General features: G+C 35.6%; 17 non-coding genes across 17 annotated transcripts; all 17 read right to left on the bottom strand.

The window, feature by feature from the left end:
* Positions 1 to 4,912: 4,912 nt before the first annotated feature.
* TRNAI-AAU (transfer RNA isoleucine (anticodon AAU)) lies at positions 4,913 to 4,986 on the bottom strand. The gene has a single exon. It is a non-coding gene; the product is annotated as a tRNA-Ile (tRNA).
* A 762-nt stretch (positions 4,987 to 5,748) lies between these two features.
* Positions 5,749 to 5,822, bottom strand: TRNAI-AAU (transfer RNA isoleucine (anticodon AAU)). Its single transcript has one exon. It is a non-coding gene; the product is annotated as a tRNA-Ile (tRNA).
* Positions 5,823 to 10,231: 4,409 nt separating this feature from the next.
* TRNAI-AAU (transfer RNA isoleucine (anticodon AAU)) lies at positions 10,232 to 10,305 on the bottom strand. Its single transcript has one exon. It is a non-coding gene; the product is annotated as a tRNA-Ile (tRNA).
* A 762-nt stretch (positions 10,306 to 11,067) lies between these two features.
* Positions 11,068 to 11,141, bottom strand: TRNAI-AAU (transfer RNA isoleucine (anticodon AAU)). Its single transcript has one exon. It is a non-coding gene; the product is annotated as a tRNA-Ile (tRNA).
* Positions 11,142 to 11,886: 745 nt separating this feature from the next.
* Positions 11,887 to 11,960, bottom strand: TRNAI-AAU (transfer RNA isoleucine (anticodon AAU)). Its single transcript has one exon. It is a non-coding gene; the product is annotated as a tRNA-Ile (tRNA).
* Positions 11,961 to 12,722: 762 nt separating this feature from the next.
* Positions 12,723 to 12,796, bottom strand: TRNAI-AAU (transfer RNA isoleucine (anticodon AAU)). The gene has a single exon. It is a non-coding gene; the product is annotated as a tRNA-Ile (tRNA).
* Positions 12,797 to 13,511: 715 nt separating this feature from the next.
* Positions 13,512 to 13,585, bottom strand: TRNAI-AAU (transfer RNA isoleucine (anticodon AAU)). The gene has a single exon. It is a non-coding gene; the product is annotated as a tRNA-Ile (tRNA).
* A 762-nt stretch (positions 13,586 to 14,347) lies between these two features.
* TRNAI-AAU (transfer RNA isoleucine (anticodon AAU)) lies at positions 14,348 to 14,421 on the bottom strand. Its single transcript has one exon. It is a non-coding gene; the product is annotated as a tRNA-Ile (tRNA).
* Positions 14,422 to 15,136: 715 nt separating this feature from the next.
* Positions 15,137 to 15,210, bottom strand: TRNAI-AAU (transfer RNA isoleucine (anticodon AAU)). The gene has a single exon. It is a non-coding gene; the product is annotated as a tRNA-Ile (tRNA).
* A 762-nt stretch (positions 15,211 to 15,972) lies between these two features.
* On the bottom strand, positions 15,973 to 16,046 carry TRNAI-AAU (transfer RNA isoleucine (anticodon AAU)). Its single transcript has one exon. It is a non-coding gene; the product is annotated as a tRNA-Ile (tRNA).
* A 762-nt stretch (positions 16,047 to 16,808) lies between these two features.
* Positions 16,809 to 16,882, bottom strand: TRNAI-AAU (transfer RNA isoleucine (anticodon AAU)). Its single transcript has one exon. It is a non-coding gene; the product is annotated as a tRNA-Ile (tRNA).
* A 715-nt stretch (positions 16,883 to 17,597) lies between these two features.
* Positions 17,598 to 17,671, bottom strand: TRNAI-AAU (transfer RNA isoleucine (anticodon AAU)). Its single transcript has one exon. It is a non-coding gene; the product is annotated as a tRNA-Ile (tRNA).
* A 762-nt stretch (positions 17,672 to 18,433) lies between these two features.
* TRNAI-AAU (transfer RNA isoleucine (anticodon AAU)) lies at positions 18,434 to 18,507 on the bottom strand. The gene has a single exon. It is a non-coding gene; the product is annotated as a tRNA-Ile (tRNA).
* Positions 18,508 to 19,269: 762 nt separating this feature from the next.
* On the bottom strand, positions 19,270 to 19,343 carry TRNAI-AAU (transfer RNA isoleucine (anticodon AAU)). Its single transcript has one exon. It is a non-coding gene; the product is annotated as a tRNA-Ile (tRNA).
* A 714-nt stretch (positions 19,344 to 20,057) lies between these two features.
* TRNAI-AAU (transfer RNA isoleucine (anticodon AAU)) lies at positions 20,058 to 20,131 on the bottom strand. The gene has a single exon. It is a non-coding gene; the product is annotated as a tRNA-Ile (tRNA).
* A 762-nt stretch (positions 20,132 to 20,893) lies between these two features.
* Positions 20,894 to 20,967, bottom strand: TRNAI-AAU (transfer RNA isoleucine (anticodon AAU)). The gene has a single exon. It is a non-coding gene; the product is annotated as a tRNA-Ile (tRNA).
* Positions 20,968 to 23,260: 2,293 nt separating this feature from the next.
* Positions 23,261 to 23,334, bottom strand: TRNAI-AAU (transfer RNA isoleucine (anticodon AAU)). The gene has a single exon. It is a non-coding gene; the product is annotated as a tRNA-Ile (tRNA).
* Between the last annotated feature and the right edge of the window lie 1,269 nt (positions 23,335 to 24,603).

Genomic DNA, 24,603 nt, shown 5'->3' with positions numbered 1-24,603 from the left:
CACCTACGAGGGAGGGGGGGCATTCTGGCGGTTCAATTCTTGAATCCTTCCCTTCATATACCCTAAACTTGTGGGTGTACCCTGTGGTGCTTTCACACAGCTTATACATTTTTATGCCATACCTTGCCCTCTTACTGGGAAGGTACTGGCGGAATTTAACCCTTCCTTTAAAATGTATAAGGGACTCGTCAATACAAATAAATTTTTCAGGGATGTATAGCTCTGCAAATTTGGCACTGAAATGATCAATGACCGGCCTGACTTTGAATAGCCGGTCAAAGGTGGGATCATCTCTGGGTGGGCACTGTGCATTATCGGTGTAATGTATAAATTTATGGATTGCCTCAAAACGAGTCCGAGTCATGGCCATACGGTAAAATGGGGTGCTGTACAGAACATCTGTACTCCAATATTGCCTAATTTGTGGCTTTTTTACTATGCCCATATGAAACACCAGACCCCAAAACGTCATCATCTCTACTGCATCTACAGGGGTCCACCTAGCAAATGATGACGTGGGGTTTTGAGCAATAAACTGCTGGGCATATAAATTAGTTTGGTCCACCATTAAATTTATAAAATCATCAGAGAAAAATAATTTGAAAAAGTCAATTTCTCTGAGACCTGTGGAATCAAATTGGATTCCTGGCATGGCCAAAAACTCAGGAACCTGGGGCTCAAAATTGTCTGGTGGTGGGGTCCATACGAGATCAATTATTGGGGGGGGGTCTCAGCTGCTCTACGGGGGCGTCTTTGAGGGGGTCCCTCATCACCAGAGGAGGAAGAGGAGCTTAAGACGAATCCTTCAAATTCCCCGCTTGCCTCACTGGCTGTGTCAGAATCAGAGGCAAGCATGGCATATGCCTCCTCCACTGAATACATTCTTCTGGATGACTGGGATGACATTTGGGAGGACATTTGGGAGGACATTTGGGATGCCATTTTTATTTTTGTGTTACTGGTAGTGAAATGTTTCAACACGTGTATAGTGTAGGGGGGGGTACAAACTTTATTTCAACCCGGGGGGTATGTAGTGTGTTGTGTGTATGTAGTGCAGAACAAAAAAAATACTTTATACAAAAAAAAAAAAAATGAAGGGGTTAAAAAAAAAAAAATTGAAGGGGTTAAAAAAAAAAAAAAATGAAGGGGTTAAAAAAACAAAAAAAAAGGTCCTGCACCAAAAATTGAGCACAGATGTTGGTCAGTAACGTCTGTCACTGAACAGCGCTCAAAGGCAACAGGAATTTGATCAAAAAAAAAAAAATAGATCAACCCTGTGCCGAAAAAGCTGATCAGTGATGTACGTCACTGATCAGCGCACAGTGGCCACAGGACACCCACAAAATCACAGTGTGTGTAAAAAAAAAATTAAAAAAGACCACACAGCACCCACAAAAAAAAAAAAAAGGTGATCAGTGATGCGACACTGATTACCAGTGAGGGGCAGCAGGTGCACAACCTTTGGTGCAACTGGCAGCAACTGACAGGTATATATAAAAAAAAAAAACCTCTGCACCCCCAAAAAGTTGCTGATCACCTCAGATATAGTGATCAGCACAAAAGGCGGGGGTAGCAGACACAAAATATACACTCTCTATCACTCTCTGTCACTATCTCTCTCTATCTCTCACTATCTATCACTATCTATCACTATCTATCACACTGCAGCAGCAGCACTGACAGTTATATGTATAAAAAAAAAACTGCACCCCCAAAAAGGGGGGGTAGCAGACACAAAATATACACTCTCTATCACTCTCTGTCACTATCTCTCTCTATCTCTCTATCTCTCACTATCTATCACTATCTATCACTATGACACTGCAGCAGCAGCACTGACAGTTATATATATAAAAAAAAAACCTGCACCCCCAAAAAAGGGGGGTAGCAGACACAAATCTCTCTATCTCTCACTATCTATTACTATCTATCACTATCTCTCACTATCTATCACTATCTATCACTATGACACTGCAGCAGCAGCGACAGTTATTTATATATAAAAAACCCCTGCACCCCCAAAAAGGGGGGGTAGCAGACACAAAATATAGCTCTCTCTGTCACTATCTCTCTATCTCTCTCTATCTCTCTATCTCTATCTCTCTATCTCTCTATCACACTGCAGCAGCAGCAGGAAGTCTCAGGAAGTCAGATCCAGGAAGCGTCCAGCACGCTACAAGCAGTGAGCAGGTGATCAGGTAAGGTATTTGCAAGGATCAGGTAAGTATTAGCAAGGATCAGGTCGGTATTCACGGCAGACAGGCACGGTGACCGTTCTGCACGCTATTCCAGACCGGAATGGCGTCTGCAGCGCAGTCACCGTTAGTTTAAATGTCGCGCCTTGGCTGTGATTGGTCCGTGGGTCCCACGGACCAATCACAGCCTTGGGGGCAGGTGGGGTGAGGGTGGGGTGAGGTGTCATCGTCACCGATGACCCCTTCATGCCCCCTGACGCCCGGCGGTGATTGACACCTGTGTTACCAAGCGTCTGATTCGCTGGTAACACAGGAAAACGCTGTGAATGGCTGTTCACACTGAACAGCCAATCACAGCGATCGCCGACGGGGGGGGCGACATCGCAGCCCCCCCTGGGCATGCAGGGACATGTCTGCTGTCAGGGACCGCAGACATCGTCCCTCTGTCACTGCGTCTCGAGACGCAGTGACAGTTTAAAGTCATGACGTATATATACGTCATGTGTCGGGAAGTACTTCCCGGCCATTACGTATATATACGTTAAATGTCGTGAAGGGGTTAAAGATTAAGTTATTTGCTTCAGATACATTGTTAGTTAAGAATTGTATATGGTTTTGTTTCTTTAAAAATTGAAGTTACAAATTGACTTTGTGCCCTACACTTCTTTCCCTGGATGTGTTGATACAGCATGGCAAAGATGATCAGTTTTGCACAGCTTCTCAAAATTGCTACATATGAACCAGTTCTTCTTTCATCCTACTACAAACCACCAACCTCACTATAAAATGAATTGTATTTTATTTGCATGAAACATTTACGCATGGGCCACGTAGTAGATCATATATTTATTGAACAGCATTTCTATTTTAAAGAAAAATCATAAAGCATAAAGTGCTTTGAAGTGTGGCATTGGTAATAGGGCTTTCATTTATTCCTACAGCCCAAAGCAAAATAAAAATAGGGTGTAAAATACTATATATTTAAAGGATAATGGTAAAAGATCTACAATGTATTCAAGGCAGCTACAAGGGATAATCACTATAGCCAATACTGATGATGAAGCCTAGTTTCCAAGCACTGTACTACAAGTTTAAATCCATTGTTGTCAATGATGTTGGGTCATCAAGAAAAACAAATGGCCAGTGTGGGGATCGAACCTAAGACCTTGGCGTTATTAGCACCACGCTCTAACCAACTGAGCTAACCGGCCACACTGTTTGAATGTGAAAATCCAAAATGACAAATAATCTTCAAATCATTATATGTATTATTTCTAAAAGGTGATTTTTGTTGACAATCATTTTTTCTCCCTTCATACTTTTGCAAAAACGATAAATGAGGTCCCATTTTAAAGATTAAGTTATTTGCTTCAGATACATTGTTAGTTAAGAATTGTATATGGTTTTGTTTCTTTAAAAATTGAAGTTACAAATTGACTTTGTGCCCTACACTTCTTTCCCTGGATGTGTTGATACAGCATGGCAAAGATGATCAGTTTTGCACAGCTTCTCAAAATTGCTACATATGAACCAGTTCTTCTTTCATCCTACTACAAACCACCAACCTCACTATAAAATGAATTGTATTTTATTTGCATGAAACATTTACGCATGGGCCACGTAGTAGATCATATATTGATTGAAAAGCATTTCTATTTTAAAGAAAAATCATAAAGCATAAAGTGCTTTGAAGTGTGGCATTGGTAATAGGGCTTTTATTTATTCCTACAGCCCAAAGCAAAATAAAAATAGGGTGTAAAATACTATATATTTAAAGGATAATGGTAAAAGATCTACAATGTATTCAAGGCAGCTACAAGGGATAATCACTATAGCCAATACTGATGATGAAGCCTAGTTTCCAAGCACTGTACTACAAGTTTAAATCCATTGTTGTCAATGATGTTGGGTCATCAAGAAAAACAAATGGCCAGTGTGGGGATCGAACCCAAGACCTTGGCGTTATTAGCACCACGCTCTTACAAACTGAGCTAACCGGCCACACTGTTTGAATGTGAAAATCCAAAATGACAAATAATCTTCAAATCATTATATGTATTATTTCTAAAAGGTGATTTTTGTTGACAATCATTTTTTCTCCCTTCATACTTTTGCAAAAACGATAAATGAGGTCCCATTTTAAAGATTAAGTTACTTGCTTCAGATACATTGTTAGTTAAGAATTGTATATGGTTTTGTTTCTTTAAAAATTGAAGTTGCAAATTGACTTTGTGCCCTACACTTCTTTCCCTGGATGTGTTGATACAGCATGGCAAAGAAGATCAGTTTTGCACAGCTTCTCGAAATGGCTACATATGAACCAGTTCTTCTTTCATCCTACTACAAACCACCAACCTCACTATAAAATGAATTGTATTTTATTTGCATGAAACATTTACGCATGGGCCACGTAGTAGATCATATATTGATTGAAAAGCATTTCTATTTTAAAGAAAAATCATAAAGCATAAAGTGCTTTGAAGTGTGGCATTGGTAATAGGGCTTTCATTTCTTCCTACAGTCCAAAGCAAAATAAAAATAGGGTGTAAAATACTATATATTTAAAGGATATTGGTAAAAGATCTACAATGTATTCAAGGCAGCTACAAGGGATAATCAATATAGCCAATACTGATGATGAAGCCTAGTTTTTGGAAACTGTACTACAAGTTTAAATCCATTGTTGTCAATGATGTTGGGTCATCAAGATAAACAAACGGCCAGTGTGGGGATCGAACCCAAGACCTTGGCGTTATTAGCACCACGCTCTAACCAACTGAGCTAACCGGCCACACTCTTTGAATGCGAAAATCCAAAATGACAAATAATCTTCATATCATTATGTGTATTATTTCTAAAAGGTGATTTTTGTTGACAATAAATCATTATATGTATTATTTCTAAAAGGTGATTTTTGTTGACAATCATTTTTTCTCCCTTCATACTTTTGCAAAAACGATAAATGAGGTCCCATTTTAAAGATTAAGTTATTTGCTTCAGATACATTGTTAGTTAAGAATTGTATATGGTTTTGTTTCTTTAAAAATTGAAGTTACAAATTGACTTTGTGCCCTACACTTCTTTCCCTGGATGTGTTGATACAGCATGGCAAAGATGATCAGTTTTGCACAGCTTCTCGAAATGGCTACATATGAACCAGTTCTTCTTTCATCCTACTACAAACCACCAACCTCACTATAAAATGAATTGTATTTTATTTGCATGAAACATTTACGCATGGGCCACGTAGTAGATCATATATTTATTGAAAAGCATTTCTATTTTAAAGAAAAATCATAAAGCATAAAGTGCTTTGAAGTGTGGCATTGGTAATAGGGCTTTCATTTATTCCTACAGCCCAAAGCAAAATAAAAATAGGGTGTAAAATACTATATATTTAAAGGATAATGGTAAAAGATCTACAATGTATTCAAGGCAGCTACAAGGGATAATCACTATAGCCAATACTGATGATGAAGCCTAGTTTCCAAGCACTGTACTACAAGTTTAAATCCATTGTTGTCAATGATGTTGGGTCATCAAGAAAAACAAATGGCCAGTGTGGGGATCGAACCCAAGACCTTGGCGTTATTAGCACCACGCTCTAACCAACTGAGCTAACCGGCCACACTGTTTGAATGTGAAAATCCAAAATGACAAATAATCTTCAAATCATTATATGTATTATTTCTAAAAGGTGATTTTTGTTGACAATCATTTTTTCTCCCTTCATACTTTTGCAAAAACGATAAATGAGGTCCCATTTTAAAGATTAAGTTATTTGCTTCAGATACATTGTTAGTTAAGAATTGTATATGGTTTTGTTTCTTTAAAAATTGAAGTTGCAAATTGACTTTGTGCCCTACACTTCTTTCCCTGGATGTGTTGATACAGCATGGCAAAGAAGATCAGTTTTGCACAGCTTCTCGAAATGGCTACATATGAACCAGTTCTTCTTTCATCCTACTACAAACCACCAACCTCACTATAAAATGAATTGTATTTTATTTGCATGAAACATTTACGCATGGGCCACGTAGTAGATCATATATTGATTGAAAAGCATTTCTATTTTAAAGAAAAATCATAAAGCATAAAGTGCTTTGAAGTGTGGCATTGGTAATAGGGCTTTCATTTCTTCCTACAGTCCAAAGCAAAATAAAAATAGGGTGTAAAATACTATATATTTAAAGTATAATGGTAAAAGATCTACAACGTATTCAAGGCAGTTACTAGGATAATCACTATAGCCAATACTGATGATGAAGCCTAGTTTCCAAGCACTGTACTACAAGTTTAAATCCATTGTTGTCAATGATGTTGGGTCATCAAGAAAAACAAATGGCCAGTGTGGGGATCAAACCCAAGACCTTGGCGTTATTAGCACCACGCTCTAACCAACTGAGCTAACCGTCCACACTGTTTGATTGTGATAATCCAAAATGACAAATAATCTTCAAATCATTATATGTATTATTTCTGAAAGGTGATTTTTGTTGACAATCATTTTTTCTCCCTTCATACTTTTGCAAAAACGATAAATGAGGTCCCATTTTAAAGATTAAGTTACTTGCTTCAGATAAATTGTTAGTTAAGAATTGTATATGGTTTTGTTTCTTTAAAAATTGAAGTTACAAATTGACTTTGTGCCCTACACTTCTTTCCCTGGATGTGTTGATACAGCATGGCAAAGAAGATCAGTTTTGCACAGCTTCTCGAAATGGCTACATATGAACCAGTTCTTCTTTCATCCTACTACAAACCACCAACCTCACTATAAAATGAATTGTATTTTATTTGCATGAAACATTTACGCATGGGCCACATAGTAGATCATATATTGATTGAAAAGCATTTCTATTTTAAAGAAAAATCATAAAGCATAAAGTGCTTTGAAGTGTGGCATTGGTAATAGGGCTTTCATTTCTTCCTACAGTCCAAAGCAAAATAAAAATAGGGTGTAAAATACTATATATTTAAAGGATATTGGTAAAAGATCTACAATGTATTCAAGGCAGCTACAAGGGATAATCACTATAGCCAATACTGATGATGAAGCCTAGTTTTTGGAAACTGTACTACAAGTTCTCTCTCTACACCACCTCTCTGGGCACTCTCATCAGCTCCTATGGTTTTCATTACCACCTTTATGCTGATGATACCCTAATCTATCTCTCTTCCCCCGATCTATCCCCATCACTCCTGTCCAAGGTCTCTGAATGCCTCACAGCCATCTCAGCCTGGATGACCCAACGCTTCCTGAAGCTAAACATGGCTAAAACTGAACTTCTAATCTTCCATCCCCCGAACATCCCCTCTTCTCCCACTATCTCCATCAGTATTGGTGAAACCGAGATCACCTCCACCGACCAAACGCGCTGCCTTGGTGTCATCATTGACTCCTCCCTCTCTTTCACCCCCCACATTCGTGCTCTCTCACAGTCTTGCCGCTTTCACCTACGCAACATCTCACGCATCAGACCATTCCTCTCCACTGACGCAACCAAAATTCTCATTCACTCTCTTATCATCTCCCGCCTTGACTACTGCAACATCCTTCTCTCCGGGCTACCTCTCACCCGCCTCGCACCTCTCCAATCCATTCTTAACGCTGCTGCTAGGCTCATCTTCCTCTCCCGACGCTCTACCTCCGCCTCCCCCCTCTGTCTATCTCTTCACTGGCTCCCCATTCCTTTCCGAGTTCTCTTTAAACTCCTCACCACCACCTACAAAGCTCTCTCCTCCTCCACCGCTCCTTACCTCTCTTCACTGATCTCTATCCACACTCCCTCCCGTCCTCTTCGCTCCATCGCTGACCGCCCTCTCACCTAATCACCTCCTCCCACTCCCGTGTCCAAGACTTCTCTCGCGCTGCCCCCCTGCACTGGAACAACCTCCCGCCACCCATCAGGCTTTCTGATTCCCTTACCTCCTTCAAGCGCTCCCTCAAAACCCACTTTTTTCGACTAGCCTATCCCTCCTTCCTAACCTCTTTTGATCCTGCCTCCGTCCCCCTCCGTTCCTACTTATCCTATTGTTTTTCGTTCGTCCACCCACCTATTTTTAGTATGTTAACTCTTATGAGTAGGGCCCTCCTTCCTCACGTACTCACCCTACCTCTTTACCTCACCTGTGCTCCTGTCCTGTTCTTCCCTTCCTCTACTTCACCTTTAGTCTCCTTGACAATTTTGACACCTACTTCTGAACTGATGCTGATTTTAGTTCTACCAGCTATACCCCCATTTATACTGTATTTTTCAACACACCCTGTACGTTACCTCGTCATTTTTTTTTTGTTTGCTATGTACGGCGCTGCGGACACTTTGCGGCGCCCTATAAATAAACGTACTACTACTACTACAAGTTTAAATCCATTGTTGTCAATGATGTTGGGTCATCAAGATAAACAAATTGCCAGTGTGGGGATCGAACCCAAGACCTTGGCGTTATTAGCACCACGCTCTAACCAACTGAGCTAACCGGCCACACTCTTTGAATGCGAAAATCCAAAATGACAAATAATCTTCATATCATTATGTGTATTATTTCTAAAAGGTGATTTTTGTTGACAATAAATCATTATATGTATTATTTCTAAAAGGTGATTTTTGTTGACAATCATTTTTTCTCCCTTCATACTTTTGCAAAAACGATAAATGAGGTCCCATTTTAAAGATTAAGTTATTTGCTTCAGATACATTGTTAGTTAAGAATTGTATATGGTTTTGTTTCTTTAAAAATTGAAGTTACAAATTGACTTTGTGCCCTACACTTCTTTCCCTGGATGTGTTGATACAGCATGGCAAAGATGATCAGTTTTGCACAGCTTCTCAAAATTGCTACATATGAACCAGTTCTTCTTTCATCCTACTACAAACCACCAACCTCACTATAAAATGAATTGTATTTTATTTGCATGAAACATTTACGCATGGGCCACGTAGTAGATCATATATTTATTGAAAAGCATTTCTATTTTAAAGAAAAATCATAAAGCATAAAGTGCTTTGAAGTGTGGCATTGGTAATAGGGCTTTCATTTATTCCTACAGCCCAAAGCAAAATAAAAATAGGGAGTAAAATACTATATATTTAAAGGATAATGGTAAAAGATCTACAATGTATTCAAGTCAGCTACAAGGGATAATCACTATAGCCAATACTGATGATGAAGCCTAGTTTCCAAGCACTGTACTACAAGTTTAAATCCATTGTTGTCAATGATGTTGTGTCATCAAGAAAAACAAATGGCCAGTGTGGGGATCGAACCCAAGACCTTGGCGTTATTAGAACCACGCTCTAACCAACTGAGCTAACCGGCCACACTGTTTGATTGTGAAAATCCAAAATGACAAATAATCTTCAAATCATTATATGTATTATTTCTAAAAGGTGATTTTTGTTGACAATCATTTTTTCTCCCTTCATACTTTTGCAAAAACGATAAATGAGGTCCCATTTTAAAGATTAAGTTACTATCTTCAGATAAATTGTTAGTTAAGAATTGTATATGGTTTTGTTTCTTTAAAAATTGAAGTTACAAATTGACTTTGTGCCCTACACTTCTTTCCCTGGATGTGTTGATACAGCATGGCAAAGAAGATCAGTTTTGCACAGCTTCTCGAAATGGCTACATATGAACCAGTTCTTCTTTCATCCTACTACAAACCACCAACCTCACTATAAAATGAATTGTATTTTATTTGCATGAAACATTTACGCATGGGCCACGTAGTAGATCATATATTGATTGAAAAGCATTTCTATTTTAAAGAAAAATCATAAAGCATAAAGTGCTTTGAAGTGTGGCATTGGTAATAGGGCTTTCATTTCTTCCTACAGTCCAAAGCAAAATAAAAATAGGGTGTAAAATACTATATATTTAAAGTATAATGGTAAAAGATCTACAATGTATTCAAGGCAGTTACTAGGATAATCACTATAGCCAATACTGATGATGAAGCCTAGTTTCCAAGCACTGTACTACAAGTTTAAATCCATTGTTGTCAATGATGTTGGGTCATCAAGATAAACAAATGGCCAGTGTGGGGATCGAACCCAAGACCTTGGCGTTATTAGCACCACGCTCTAACCAACTGAGCTAACCGGCCACACTCTTTGAATGTGAAAATCCAAAATGACAAATAATCTTCATATCATTATGTGTATTATTTCTAAAAGGTGATTTTTGTTGACAATAAATCATTGTATGTATTATTTCTAAAAGGTGATTTTTGTTGACAATCATTTTTTCTCCCTTCATACTTTTGCAAAAACGATAAATGAGGTCCCATTTTAAAGATTGAGTTATTTGCTTCAGATACATTGTTAGTTAAGAATTGTATATGGTTTTGTTTCTTTAAAAATTGAAGTTACAAATTGACTTTGTGCCCTATACTTCTTTCCCTGGATGTGTTGATACAGCATGGCAAAGATGATCAGTTTTGCACAGCTTCTCAAAATGGCTACATATGAACCAGTTCTTCTTTCATCCTACTACAAACCACCAACCTCACTATAAAATGAATTGTATTTTATTTGCATGAAACATTTACGCATGGGCCACGTAGTAGATCATATATTGATTGAAAAGCATTTCTATTTTAAAGAAAAATCATAAAGCATAAAGTGCTTTGAAGTGTGGCATTGGTAATAGGGCTTTCATTTATTCCTACAGCCCAAAGCAAAATAAAAATAGGGTGTAAAATACTATATATTTAAAGGATAATGGTAAAAGATCTACAATGTATTCAAGGCAGCTACAAGGGATAATCACTATAGCCAATACTGATGATGAAGCCTAGTTTCCAAGCACTGTACTACAAGTTTAAATCCATTGTTGTCAATGATGTTGGGTCATCAAGATAAACAAATGGCCAGTGTGGGGATCGAACCCAAGACCTTGGCGTTATTAGCACCACGCTCTAACCAACTGAGCTAACCGGCCACACTCTTTGAATGCGAAAATCCAAAATGACAAATAATCTTCATATCATTATGTGTATTATTTCTAAAAGGTGATTTTTGTTGACAATAAATCATTGTATGTATTATTTCTAAAAGGTGATTTTTGTTGACAATCATTTTTTCTCCCTTCATACTTTTGCAAAAACGATAAATGAGGTCCCATTTTAAAGATTGAGTTATTTGCTTCAGATACATTGTTAGTTAAGAATTGTATATGGTTTTGTTTCTTTAAAAATTGAAGTTACAAATTGACTTTGTGCCCTATACTTCTTTCCCTGGATGTGTTGATACAGCATGGCAAAGATGATCAGTTTTGCACAGCTTCTCAAAATGGCTACATATGAACCAGTTCTTCTTTCATCCTACTACAAACCACCAACCTCACTATAAAATGAATTGTATTTTATTTGCATGAAACATTTACGCATGGGCCACGTAGTAGATCATATATTGATTGAAAAGCATTTCTATTTTAAAGAAAAATCATAAAGCATAAAGTGCTTTGAAGTGTGGCATTGGTAATAGGGCTTTCATTTATTCCTACAGCCCAAAGCAAAATAAAAATAGGGTGTAAAATACTATATATTTAAAGGATAATGGTAAAAGATCTACAATGTATTCAAGGCAGCTACAAGGGATAATCACTATAGCCAATACTGATGATGAAGCCTAGTATCCAAGCACTGTACTACAAGTTTAAATCCATTGTTGTCAAGATAAACAAATGGCCAGTGTGGGGATCGAACCCAAGACCTTGGCGTTATTAGCACCACGCTCTAACCAACTGAGCTAACCGGCCACACTCTTTGAATGCGAAAATCCAAAATGACAAATAATCTTCATATCATTATGTGTATTATTTCTAAAAGGTGATTTTTGTTGACAATAAATCATTATATGTATTATTTCTAAAAGGTGATTTTTGTTGACAATCATTTTTTCTCCCTTCATACTTTTGCAAAAACGATAAATGAGGTCCCATTTTAAAGATTAAGTTATTTGCTTCAGATACATTGTTAGTTAAGAATTGTATATGGTTTTGTTTCTTTAAAAATTGAAGTTACAAATTGACTTTGTGCCCTACACTTCTTTCAATGGATGTGTTGATACAGCATGGCAAAGATGATCAGTTTTGCACAGCTTCTCAAAATGGCTACATATGAACCAGTTCTTCTTTCATCCTACTACAAACCACCAACCTCACTATAAAATGAATTGTATTTTATTTGCATGAAACATTTACGCATGGGCCACGTAGTAGATCATATATTGATTGAAAAGCATTTCTATTTTAAAGAAAAATCATAAAGCATAAAGTGCTTTGAAGTGTGGCATTGGTAATAGGGCTTTCATTTATTCCTACAGCCCAAAGCAAAATAAAAATAGGGTGTAAAATACTATATATTTAAAGGATAATGGTAAAAGATCTACAATGTATTCAAGGCAGCTACAAGGGATAATCACTATAGCCAATACTGATGATGAAGCCGAGTTTCCAAGCACTGTACTACAAGTTTAAATCCATTGTTGTCAATGATGTTGGGTCATCAAGGAAAACAAATGGCCAGTGTGGGGATCGAACCCAAGACCTTGGCGTTATTAGCACCACGCTCTAACCAACTGAGCTAACCGGCCACACTCTTTGAATGTGAAAATCCAAAATGACAAATAATCTTCAAATCATTATATGTATTATTTCTAAAAGGTGATTTTTGTTGACAATCATTTTTTCTCCCTTCATACTTTTGCAAAAACGATAAATGAGGTCCCATTTTAAAGATTAAGTTACTTGCTTCAGATAAATTGTTAGTTAAGAATTGTTTATGGTTTTGTTTCTTTAAAAATTGAAGTTACAAATTGACTTTGTGCCCTACACTTCTTTCCCTGGATGTGTTGATACAGCATGGCAAAGAAGATCAGTTTTGCACAGTTTCTCGAAATGGCTACATATGAACCAGTTCTTCTTTCATCCTACTACAAACCACCAACCTCACTATAAAATTAATTGTATTTTATTTGCATGAAACATTTACGCATGGGCCACGTAGTAGATCATATATTGATTGAAAAGCATTTCTATTTTAAAGAAAAATCATAAAGCATAAAGTGCTTTGAAGTGTGGCTTTGGTAATAGGGCTTTCATTTCTTCCTACAGTCCAAAGCAAAATAAAAATAGGGTTTAAAATACTATATATTTAAAGTATAATGGTAAAAGATCTACAATGTATTCAAGGCAGTTACTAGGATAATCACTATAGCCAATACTGATGATGAAGCCTAGTTTCCAAGCACTGTACTACAAGTTTAAATCCATTGTTGTCAATGATGTTGGGTCATCAAGATAAACAAATGGCCAGTGTGGGGATCGAACCCAAGACCTTGGCGTTATTAGCACCACGCTCTAACCAACTGAGCTAACCGGCCACACTCTTTGAATGCGAAAATCCAAAATGACAAATAATCTTCAAATCATTATGTGTATTATTTCTAAAAGGTGATTTTTGTTGACAATAAATCATTATATGTATTATTTCTAAAAGGTGATTTTTGTTGACAATCATTTTTTCTCCCTTCATACTTTTGCAAAAACGATAAATGAGGTCCCATTTTAAAGATTAAGTTATTTGCTTCAGATACATTGTTTGTTAAGAATTGTATATGGTTTTGTTTCTTTAAAAATTGAAGTTACAAATTGACTTTGTGCCCTACACTTCTTTCCCTGGATGTGTTGATACAGCATGGCAAAGATGATCAGTTTTGCACAGCTTCTCAAAATGGCTACATATGAACCAGTTCTTCTTTCATCCTACTACAAACCACCAACCTCACTATAAAATGAATTGTATTTTTTTTGCATGAAACATTTACGCATGGGCCACGTAGTAGATCATATATTGATTGAAAAGCATTTCTATTTTAAAGAAAAATCATAAAGCATAAAGTGCTTTGAAGTGTGGCATTGGTAATAGGGCTTTCATTTATTCCTACAGCCCAAAGCAAAATAAAAATAGGGTGTAAAATACTATATATTTAAAGGATAATGGTAAAAGATCTACAATGTATTCAAGGCAGCTACAAGGGATAATCACTATAGCCAATACTGATGATGAAGCCTAGTTTCCAAGCACTGTACTACAAGTTTAAATCCATTGTTGTCAATGATGTTGGGTCATCAAGAAAAACAAATGGCCAGTGTGGGGATCGAACCCAAGACCTTGGCGTTATTAGCACCACGCTCTAACCAACTGAGCTAACCGGCCACACTGTTTGATTGTGAAAATCCAAAATGACAAATAATCTTCAAATCATTATATGTATTATTTCTAAAAGGTGATTTTTGTTGACAATCATTTTTTCTCCCTTCATACTTTTGCTAAAACGATAAATGAGGTCCCATTTTAAAGATTAAGTTACTTGCTTCAGATAAATTGTTAGTTAAGAATTGTATATGGTTTTGTTTCTTTAAAAATTGAAGTTACAAATTGACTTTGTGCCCTACACTTCTTTCCCTGGATGTGTTGATACAGCATGGCAAAGAAGATCAGTTTTGCACAGCTTCTCGAAATGGCTACATATGAACCAGTTCTTCTTTCATCCTACTACAAACCACCAACCTCACTATAAAATGAATTGTATTTTAATTGCATGAAACATTTACGCATGGGCCACGTAGTAGATCATATATTGATTGAAAAGCATTTCTATTTTAAAGAAAAATCATAAAGCATAAAGTGCTTTGAAGTGTGGCATTGGTAATAGGGCTTTCATTTCTTCCTACAGTCCAAAGCAAAATAAAAATAGGGTGTAAAATACTATATATTTAAAGTATAATGGTAAAAGATCTACAATGTATTCAAGGCAGTTACTAGGATAATCACTATAGCCAATACTGATGATGAAGCCTAGTTTCCAAGCACTGTACTACAAGTTTAAATCCATTGTTGTCAATGATGTTGGGTCATCAAGATAAACAAATGGCCAGTGTGGGGATCGAACCCAAGACCTTGGCGTTATTAGCACCACGCTCTAACCAACTGAGCTAACCGGCCACACTCTTTGAATGCGAAAATCCAAAATGACAAATAATCTTCATATCATTATGTGTATTATTTCTAAAAGGTGATTTTTGTTGACAATAAATCATTGTATGTATTATTTCTAAAAGGTGATTTTTGTTGACAATCATTTTTTCTCCCTTCATACTTTTGCAAAAACGATAAATGAGGTCCCATTTTAAAGATTGAGTTATTTGCTTCAGATACATTGTTAGTTAAGAATTGTATATGGTTTTGTTTCTTTAAAAATTGAAGTTACAAATTGACTTTGTGCCCTATACTTCTTTCCCTGGATGTGTTGATACAGCATGGCAAAGATGATCAGTTTTGCACAGCTTCTCAAAATGGCTACATATGAACCAGTTCTTCTTTCATCCTACTACAAACCACCAACCTCACTATAAAATGAATTGTATTTTATTTGCATGAAACATTTACGCATGGGCCACGTAGTAGATCATATATTGATTGAAAAGCATTTCTATTTTAAAGAAAAATCATAAAGCATAAAGTGCTTTGAAGTGTGGCATTGGTAATAGGGCTTTCATTTATTCCTACAGCCCAAAGCAAAATAAAAATAGGGTGTAAAATACTATATATTTAAAGGATAATGGTAAAAGATCTACAATGTATTCAAGGCAGCTACAAGGGATAATCACTATAGCCAATACTGATGATGAAGCCTAGTTTCCAAGCACTGTACTACAAGTTTAAATCCATTGTTGTCAATGATGTTGGGTCATCAAGATAAACAAATGGCCAGTGTGGGGATCGAACCCAAGACCTTGGCGTTATTAGCACCACGCTCTAACCAACTGAGCTAACCGGCCACACTCTTTGAATGCGAAAATCCAAAATGACAAATAATCTTCATATCATTATGTGTATTATTTCTAAAAGGTGATTTTTGTTGACAATAAATCATTATATGTATTATTTCTAAAAGGTGATTTTTGTTGACAATCATTTTTTCTCCCTTCATACTTTTGCAAAAACGATAAATGAGGTCCCATTTTAAAGATTAAGTTATTTGCTTCAGATACATTGTTAGTTAAGAATTGTATATGGTTTTGTTTCTTTAAAAATTGAAGTTACAAATTGACTTTGTGCCCTACACTTCTTTCCCTGGATGTGTTGATACAGCATGGCAAAGATGATCAGTTTTGCACAGCTTCTCAAAATGGCTACATATGAACCAGTTCTTCTTTCATCCTACTACAAACCACCAACCTCACTATAAAATGAATTGTATTTTATTTGCATGAAACATTTACGCATGGGCCACGTAGTAGATCATATATTGATTGAAAAGCATTTCTATTTTAAAGAAAAATCATAAAGCATAAAGTGCTTTGAAGTGTGGCATTGGTAATAGGGCTTTCATTTATTCCTACAGCCCAAAGCAAAATAAAAATAGGGTGTAAAATACTATATATTTAAAGGATAATGGTAAAAGATCTACAATGTATTCAAGGCAGCTACAAGGGATAATCACTATAGCCAATACTGATGATGAAGCCGAGTTTCCAAGCACTGTACTACAAGTTTAAATCCATTGTTGTCAATGATGTTGGGTCATCAAGGAAAACAAATGGCCAGTGTGGGGATCGAACCCAAGACCTTGGCGTTATTAGCACCACGCTCTAACCAACTGAGCTAACCGGCCACACTCTTTGAATGTGAAAATCCAAAATGACAAATAATCTTCAAATCATTATATGTATTATTTCTAAAAGGTGATTTTTGTTGACAATCATTTTTTCTCCCTTCATACTTTTGCAAAAACGATAAATGAGGTCCCATTTTAAAGATTAAGTTACTTGCTTCAGATAAATTGTTAGTTAAGAATTGTATATGGTTTTGTTTCTTTAAAAATTGAAGTTACAAATTGACTTTGTGCCCTACACTTCTTTCCCTGGATGTGTTGATACAGCATGGCAAAGAAGATCAGTTTTGCACAGCTTCTCGAAATGGCTACATATGACCCAGTTCTTCTTTCATCCTACTACAAACCACCAACCTCACTATAAAATTAATTGTATTTTATTTGCATGAAACATTTACGCATGGGCCACGTAGTAGATCATATATTGATTGAAAAGCATTTCTATTTTAAAGAAAAATCATAAAGCATAAAGTGCTTTGAAGTGTGGCATTGGTAATAGGGCTTTCATTTCTTCCTACAGTCCAAAGCAAAATAAAAATAGGGTTTAAAATACTATATATTTAAAGTATAATGGTAAAAGATCTACAATGTATTCAAGGCAGTTACTAGGATAATCACTATAGCCAATACTGATGATGAAGCCTAGTTTCCAAGCACTGTACTACAAGTTTAAATCCATTGTTGTCAATGATGTTGGGTCATCAAGATAAACAAATGGCCAGTGTGGGGATCGAACCCAAGACCTTGGCGTTATTAGCACCACGCTCTAACCAACTGAGCTAACCGGCCACACTCTTTGAATGCGAAAATCCAAAATGACAAATAATCTTCAAATCATTATGTGTATTATTTCTAAAAGGTGATTTTTGTTGACAATAAATCATTATATGTATTATTTCTAAAAGGTGATTTTTGTTGACAATCATTTTTTCTCCCTTCATACTTTTGCAAAAACGATAAATGAGGTCCCATTTTAAAGATTAAGTTATTTGCTTCAGATACATTGTTAGTTAAGAATTGTATATGGTTTTGTTTCTTTAAAAATTGAAGTTACAAATTGACTTTGTGCCCTACACTTCTTTCCCTGGATGTGTTGATACAGCATGGCAAAGATGATCAGTTTTGCACAGCTTCTCAAAATGGCTACATATGAACCAGTTCTTCTTTCATCCTACTACAAACCACCAACCTCACTATAAAATGAATTGTATTTTTTTTGCATGAAACATTTACGCATGGGCCACGTAGTAGATCATATATTGATTGAAAAGCATTTCTATTTTAAAGAAAAATCATAAAGCATAAAGTGCTTTGAAGTGTGGCATTGGTAATAGGGCTTTCATTTATTCCTACAGCCCAAAGCAAAATAAAAATAGGGTGTAAAATACTATATATTTAAAGGATAATGGTAAAAGATCTACAATGTATTCAAGGCAGCTACAAGGGATAATCACTATAGCCAATACTGATGATGAAGCCGAGTTTCCAAGCACTGTACTACAAGTTTAAATCCATTGTTGTCAATGATGTTGGGTCATCAAGATAAACAAATGGCCAGTGTGGGGATCGAACCCAAGATCTTGGCGTTATTAGCACCACGCTCTAACCAACTGAGCTAACCGGCCACACTCTTTGAATGCGAAAATCCAAAATGACAAATAATCTTCATATCATTATGTGTATTATTTCTAAAAGGTGATTTTTGTTGACAATAAATCATTGTATGTATTATTTCTAAAAGGTGATTTTTGTTGACAATCATTTTTTCTCCCTTCATACTTTTGCAAAAACGATAAATGAGGTCCCATTTTAAAGATTAAGTTATTTGCTTCAGATACATTGTTAGTTAAGAATTGTATATGGTTTTGTTTCTTTAAAAATTGAAGTTACAAATTGACTTTGTGCCCTACACTTCTTTCCCTGGATGTGTTGATACAGCATGGCAAAGATGATCAGTTTTGCACAGCTTCTCAAAATGGCTACATATGAACCAGTTCTTCTTTCATCCTACTACAAACCACCAACCTCACTATAAAATGAATTGTATTTTATTTGCATGAAACATTTACGCATGGGCCACGTAGTAGATCATATATTGATTGAAAAGCATTTCTATTTTAAAGAAAAATCATAAAGCATAAAGTGCTTTGAAGTGTGGTATTGGTAATAGGGCTTTCATTTCTTCCTACAGTCCAAAGCAAAATAAAAATAGGGTGTAAAATACTATATATTTAAAGGATAATGGTAAAAGATCTACAATGTATTCAAGGCAGCTACAAGGGATAATCACTATAGCCAATACTGATGATGAAGCCTAGTTTCCAAGCACTGTACTACAAGTTTAAATCCATTGTTGTCAATGATGTTGGGTCATCAAGAAAAACAAATGGCCAGTGTGGGGATCGAACCCAAGACCTTGGCGTTATTAGCACCACGCTCTAACCAACTGAGCTAACCGGCCACACTATTTGAATGTGAAAATCCAAAATGACAAATAATCTTCAAATCATTATATGTATTATTTCTAAATGGTGATTTTTGTTGACAATCATTTTTTCTCCCTTCATACTTTTGCAAAAACGATAAATGAGGTCCCATTTTAAAGATTAAGTTACTTGCTTCAGATAAATTGTTAGTTAAGAATTGTATATGGTTTTGTTTCTTTAAAAATTGAAGTTGCAAATTGACTTTGTGCCCTACACTTCTTTCCCTGGATGTGTTGATACAGCATGGCAAAGAAGATCAGTTTTGCACAGCTTCTCGAAATGGCTACATATGACCCAGTTCTTCTTTCATCCTACTACAAACCACCAACCTCACTATAAAATTAATTGTATTTTATTTGCATGAAACATTTACGCATGGGCCACGTAGTAGATCATATATTGATTGAAAAGCATTTCTATTTTAAAGAAAAATCATAAAGCATAAAGTGCTTTGAAGTGTGGCATTGGTAATAGGGCTTTCATTTCTTCCTACAGTCCAAAGCAAAATAAAAATAGGGTTTAAATACTATATATTTAAAGTATAATGGTAAAAGATCTACAATGTATTCAAGGCAGTTACTAGGATAATCACTATAGCCAATACTGATGATGAAGCCTAGTTTCCAAGCACTGTACTACAAGTTTAAATCCATTGTTGTCAATGATGTTGGGTCATCAAGATAAACAAATGGCCAGTGTGGGGATCGAACCCAAGATCTTGGCGTTATTAGCACCACGCTCTAACCAACTGAGCTAACCGGCCACACTCTTTGAATGTGAAAATCCAAAATGACAAATAATCTTCATATCATTATGTGTATTATTTCTAAAAGGTGATTTTTGTTGACAATAAATCATTGTATGTATTATTTCTAAAAGGTGATTTTTGTTGACAATCATTTTTTCTCCCTTCATACTTTTGCAAAAACGATAAATGAGGTCCTATTTTAAAGATTAAGTTATTTGCTTCAGATACATTGTTAGTTAAGAATTGTATATGGTTTTGTTTCTTTAAAAATTGAAGTTACAAATTGACTTTGTGCCCTACACTTCTTTCCCTGGATGTGTTGATACAGCATGGCAAAGATGATCAGTTTTGCACAGCTTCTCAAAATGGCTACATATGAACCAGTTCTTCTTTCATCCTACTACAAACCACCAACCTCACTATAAAATGAATTGTATTTTATTTGCATGAAACATTTACGCATGGGCCACGTAGTAGATCATATATTGATTGAAAAGCATTTCTATTTTAAAGAAAAATCATAAAGCATAAAGTGCTTTGAAGTGTGGTATTGGTAATAGGGCTTTCATTTCTTCCTACAGTCCAAAGCAAAATAAAAATAGGGTGTAAAATACTATATATTTAAAGGATAATGGTAAAAGATCTACAATGTATTCAAGGCAGCTACAAGGGATAATCACTATAGCCAATACTGATGATGAAGCCTAGTTTCCAAGCACTGTACTACAAGTTTAAATCCATTGTTGTCAATGATGTTGGGTCATCAAGAAAAACAAATGGCCAGTGTGGGGATCGAACCCAAGACCTTGGCGTTATTAGCACCACGCTCTAACCAACTGAGCTAACCGGCCACACTATTTGAATGTGAAAATCCAAAATGACAAATAATCTTCAAATCATTATATGTATTATTTCTAAATGGTGATTTTTGTTGACAATCATTTTTTCTCCCTTCATACTTTTGCAAAAACGATAAATGAGGTCCCATTTTAAAGATTAAGTTACTTGCTTCAGATAAATTGTTAGTTAAGAATTGTATATGGTTTTGTTTCTTTAAAAATTGAAGTTGCAAATTGACTTTGTGCCCTACACTTCTTTCCCTGGATGTGTTGATACAGCATGGCAAAGAAGATCAGTTTTGCACAGCTTCTCGAAATGGCTACATATGACCCAGTTCTTCTTTCATCCTACTACAAACCACCAACCTCACTATAAAATTAATTGTATTTTATTTGCATGAAACATTTACGCATGGGCCACGTAGTAGATCATATATTGATTGAAAAGCATTTCTATTTTAAAGAAAAATCATAAAGCATAAAGTGCTTTGAAGTGTGGCATTGGTAATAGGGCTTTCATTTCTTCCTACAGTCCAAAGCAAAATAAAAATAGGGTTTAAATACTATATATTTAAAGTATAATGGTAAAAGATCTACAATGTATTCAAGGCAGTTACTAGGATAATCACTATAGCCAATACTGATGATGAAGCCTAGTTTCCAAGCACTGTACTACAAGTTTAAATCCGTTGTTGTCAATGATGTTGGGTCATCAAGATAAACAAATCGCCAGTGTGGGGATCGAACCCAAGACATTGGCGTTATTAGCACCACGCTCTAACCAACTGAGCTAACCGGCCACACTGTTTGAATGAGAAAATCCAAAATGACAAATAATCTTCAAATCATTATATGTATTATTTCTAAAATTTGATTTTTGTTGACAATCATTTTTTCTCCCTTCATACTTTTGCAAAAACGATAAATGAGGTCCCATTTTAAAGATTAAGTTATTTGCTTCAGATACATTGTTAGTTAAGAATTGTATATGGTTTTGTTTCTTTAAAAATTGAAGTTACAAATTGACTTTGTGCCCTACACTTCTTTCCCTGGATGTGTTGATACAGCATGGCAAAGATGATCAGTTTTGCACAGCTTCTCAAAATGGCTACATATGAACCAGTTCTTCTTTCATCCTACTACAAACCACCAACCTCACTATAAAATGAATTGTATTTTATTTGCATGAAACATTTACGCATGGGCCACGTAGTAGATCATATATTGATTGAAAAGCATTTCTATTTTAAAGAAAAATCATAAAGCATAAAGTGCTTTGAAGTGTGGCATTGGTAATGGGGCTTTCATTTCTTCCTACAGTCCAAAGCAAAATAAAAATAGGGTGTAAAATACTATATATTTAAAGGATAATGGTAAAAGATCTACAATGTATTCAAGGCAGCTACAAGGGATAATCACTATAGCCAATACTGATGATGAAGCCTAGTTTCCAAGCACTGTACTACAAGTTTAAATCCATTGTTGTCAATGATGTTGGGACATCAAGAAAAACAAATGGTCAGTGTGGGGATCGAACCCAAGACCTTGGCGTTATTAGCACCACGCTCTAACCAACTGAGCTAACCGGCCACACTATTTGAATGTGAAAATCCAAAATGACAAATAATCTTCAAATCATTATATGTATTTTTTCTAAATGGTGATTTTTGTTGACAATCATTTTTTCTCCCTTCATACTTTTGCAAAAACGATAAATGAGGTCCCATTTTAAAGATTAAGTTACTTGCTTCAGATAAATTGTTAGTTAAGAATTGTATATGGTTTTGTTTCTTTAAAAATTGAAGTTGCAAATTGACTTTGTGCCCTACACTTCTTTCCCTGGATGTGTTGATACAGCATGGCAAAGAAGATCAGTTTTGCACAGCTTCTCGAAATGGCTACATATGAACCAGTTCTTCTTTCATCCTACTACAAACCACCAACCTCACTATAAAATGAATTGTATTTTATTTGCATGAAACATTTACGCATGGGCCACGTAGTAGATCATATATTGATTGAAAAGCATTTCTATTTTAAAGAAAAATCATAAAGCATAAAGTGCTTTGAAGTGTGGCATTGGTAATAGGGCTTTCATTTCTTCCTACAGTCCAAAGCAAAATAAAAATAGGGTGTAAAATACTATATATTTAAAGTATAATGGTAAAAGATCTACAATGTATTCAAGGCAGTTACTAGGATAATCACTATAGCCAATACTGATGATAAAGCCTAGTTTCCAAGCACTGTACTACAAGTTTAAATCCATTGTTGTCAATGATGTTGGGTCATCAAGATAAACAAATGGCCAGTGTGGGGATCAAACCCAAGACCTTGGCGTTATTAGCACCACGCTCTAACCAACTGAGCTAACCGGCCACACTCTTTGAATGCGAAAATCCAAAATGACAAATAATCTTCTAATCATTATGTGTATTATTTCTAAAAGGTGATTTTTGTTGACAATCATTTTTTCTCCCTTCATACTTTTGCAAAAACGATAAATGAGGTCCCATTTTAAAGATTAAGTTACTTGCTTCAGATAAATTGTTAGTTAAGAATTGTATATGGTTTTGTTTCTTTAAAAATTGAAGTTACAAATTGACTTTGTGCCCTACACTTCTTTCCCTGGATGTGTTGATACAGCATGGCAAAGATGATCAGTTTTGCACAGCTTCTCAAAATTGCTACATATGAACCAGTTCTTCTTTCATCCTACTACAAACCACCAACCTCACTATAAAATTAATTGTATTTTATTTGCATGAAACATTTACGCATGGGCCACGTAGTAGATCATATATTGATTGAAAAGCATTTCTATTTTAAAGAAAAATCATAAAGCATAAAGTGCTTTGAAGTGTGGCATTGGTAATAGGGCTTTCATTTCTTCCTACAGTCCAAAGCAAAATAAAAATAGGGTTTAAATACTATATATTTAAAGTATAATGGTAAAAGATCTACAATGTATTCAAGGCAGTTACTAGGATAATCACTATAGCCAATACTGATGATGAAGCCTAGTTTCCAAGCACTGTACTACAAGTTTAAATCCGTTGTTGTCAATGATGTTGGGTCATCAAGATAAACAAATCGCCAGTGTGGGGATCGAACCCAAGACATTGGCGTTATTAGCACCACGCTCTAACCAACTGAGCTAACCGGCCACACTGTTTGAATGAGAAAATCCAAAATGACAAATAATCTTCAAATCATTATATGTATTATTTCTAAAATTTGATTTTTGTTGACAATCATTTTTTCTCCCTTCATACTTTTGCAAAAACGATAAATGAGGTCCCATTTTAAAGATTAAGTTATTTGCTTCAGATACATTGTTAGTTAAGAATTGTATATGGTTTTGTTTCTTTAAAAATTGAAGTTACAAATTGACTTTGTGCCCTACACTTCTTTCCCTGGATGTGTTGATACAGCATGGCAAAGATGATCAGTTTTGCACAGCTTCTCAAAATGGCTACATATGAACCAGTTCTTCTTTCATCCTACTACAAACCACCAACCTCACTATAAAATGAATTGTATTTTATTTGCATGAAACATTTACGCATGGGCCACGTAGTAGATCATATATTGATTGAAAAGCATTTCTATTTTAAAGAAAAATCATAAAGCATAAAGTGCTTTGAA

The sequence above is a fragment of the Crinia signifera genome, chromosome 2 (assembly GCF_055691185.1).
Source record: "Crinia signifera chromosome 2, ASM5569118v1, whole genome shotgun sequence".
Lineage (NCBI taxonomy): Eukaryota > Metazoa > Chordata > Amphibia > Anura > Myobatrachidae > Crinia > Crinia signifera.
This window is presented reverse-complemented; position numbering and strand designations above follow the sequence as displayed.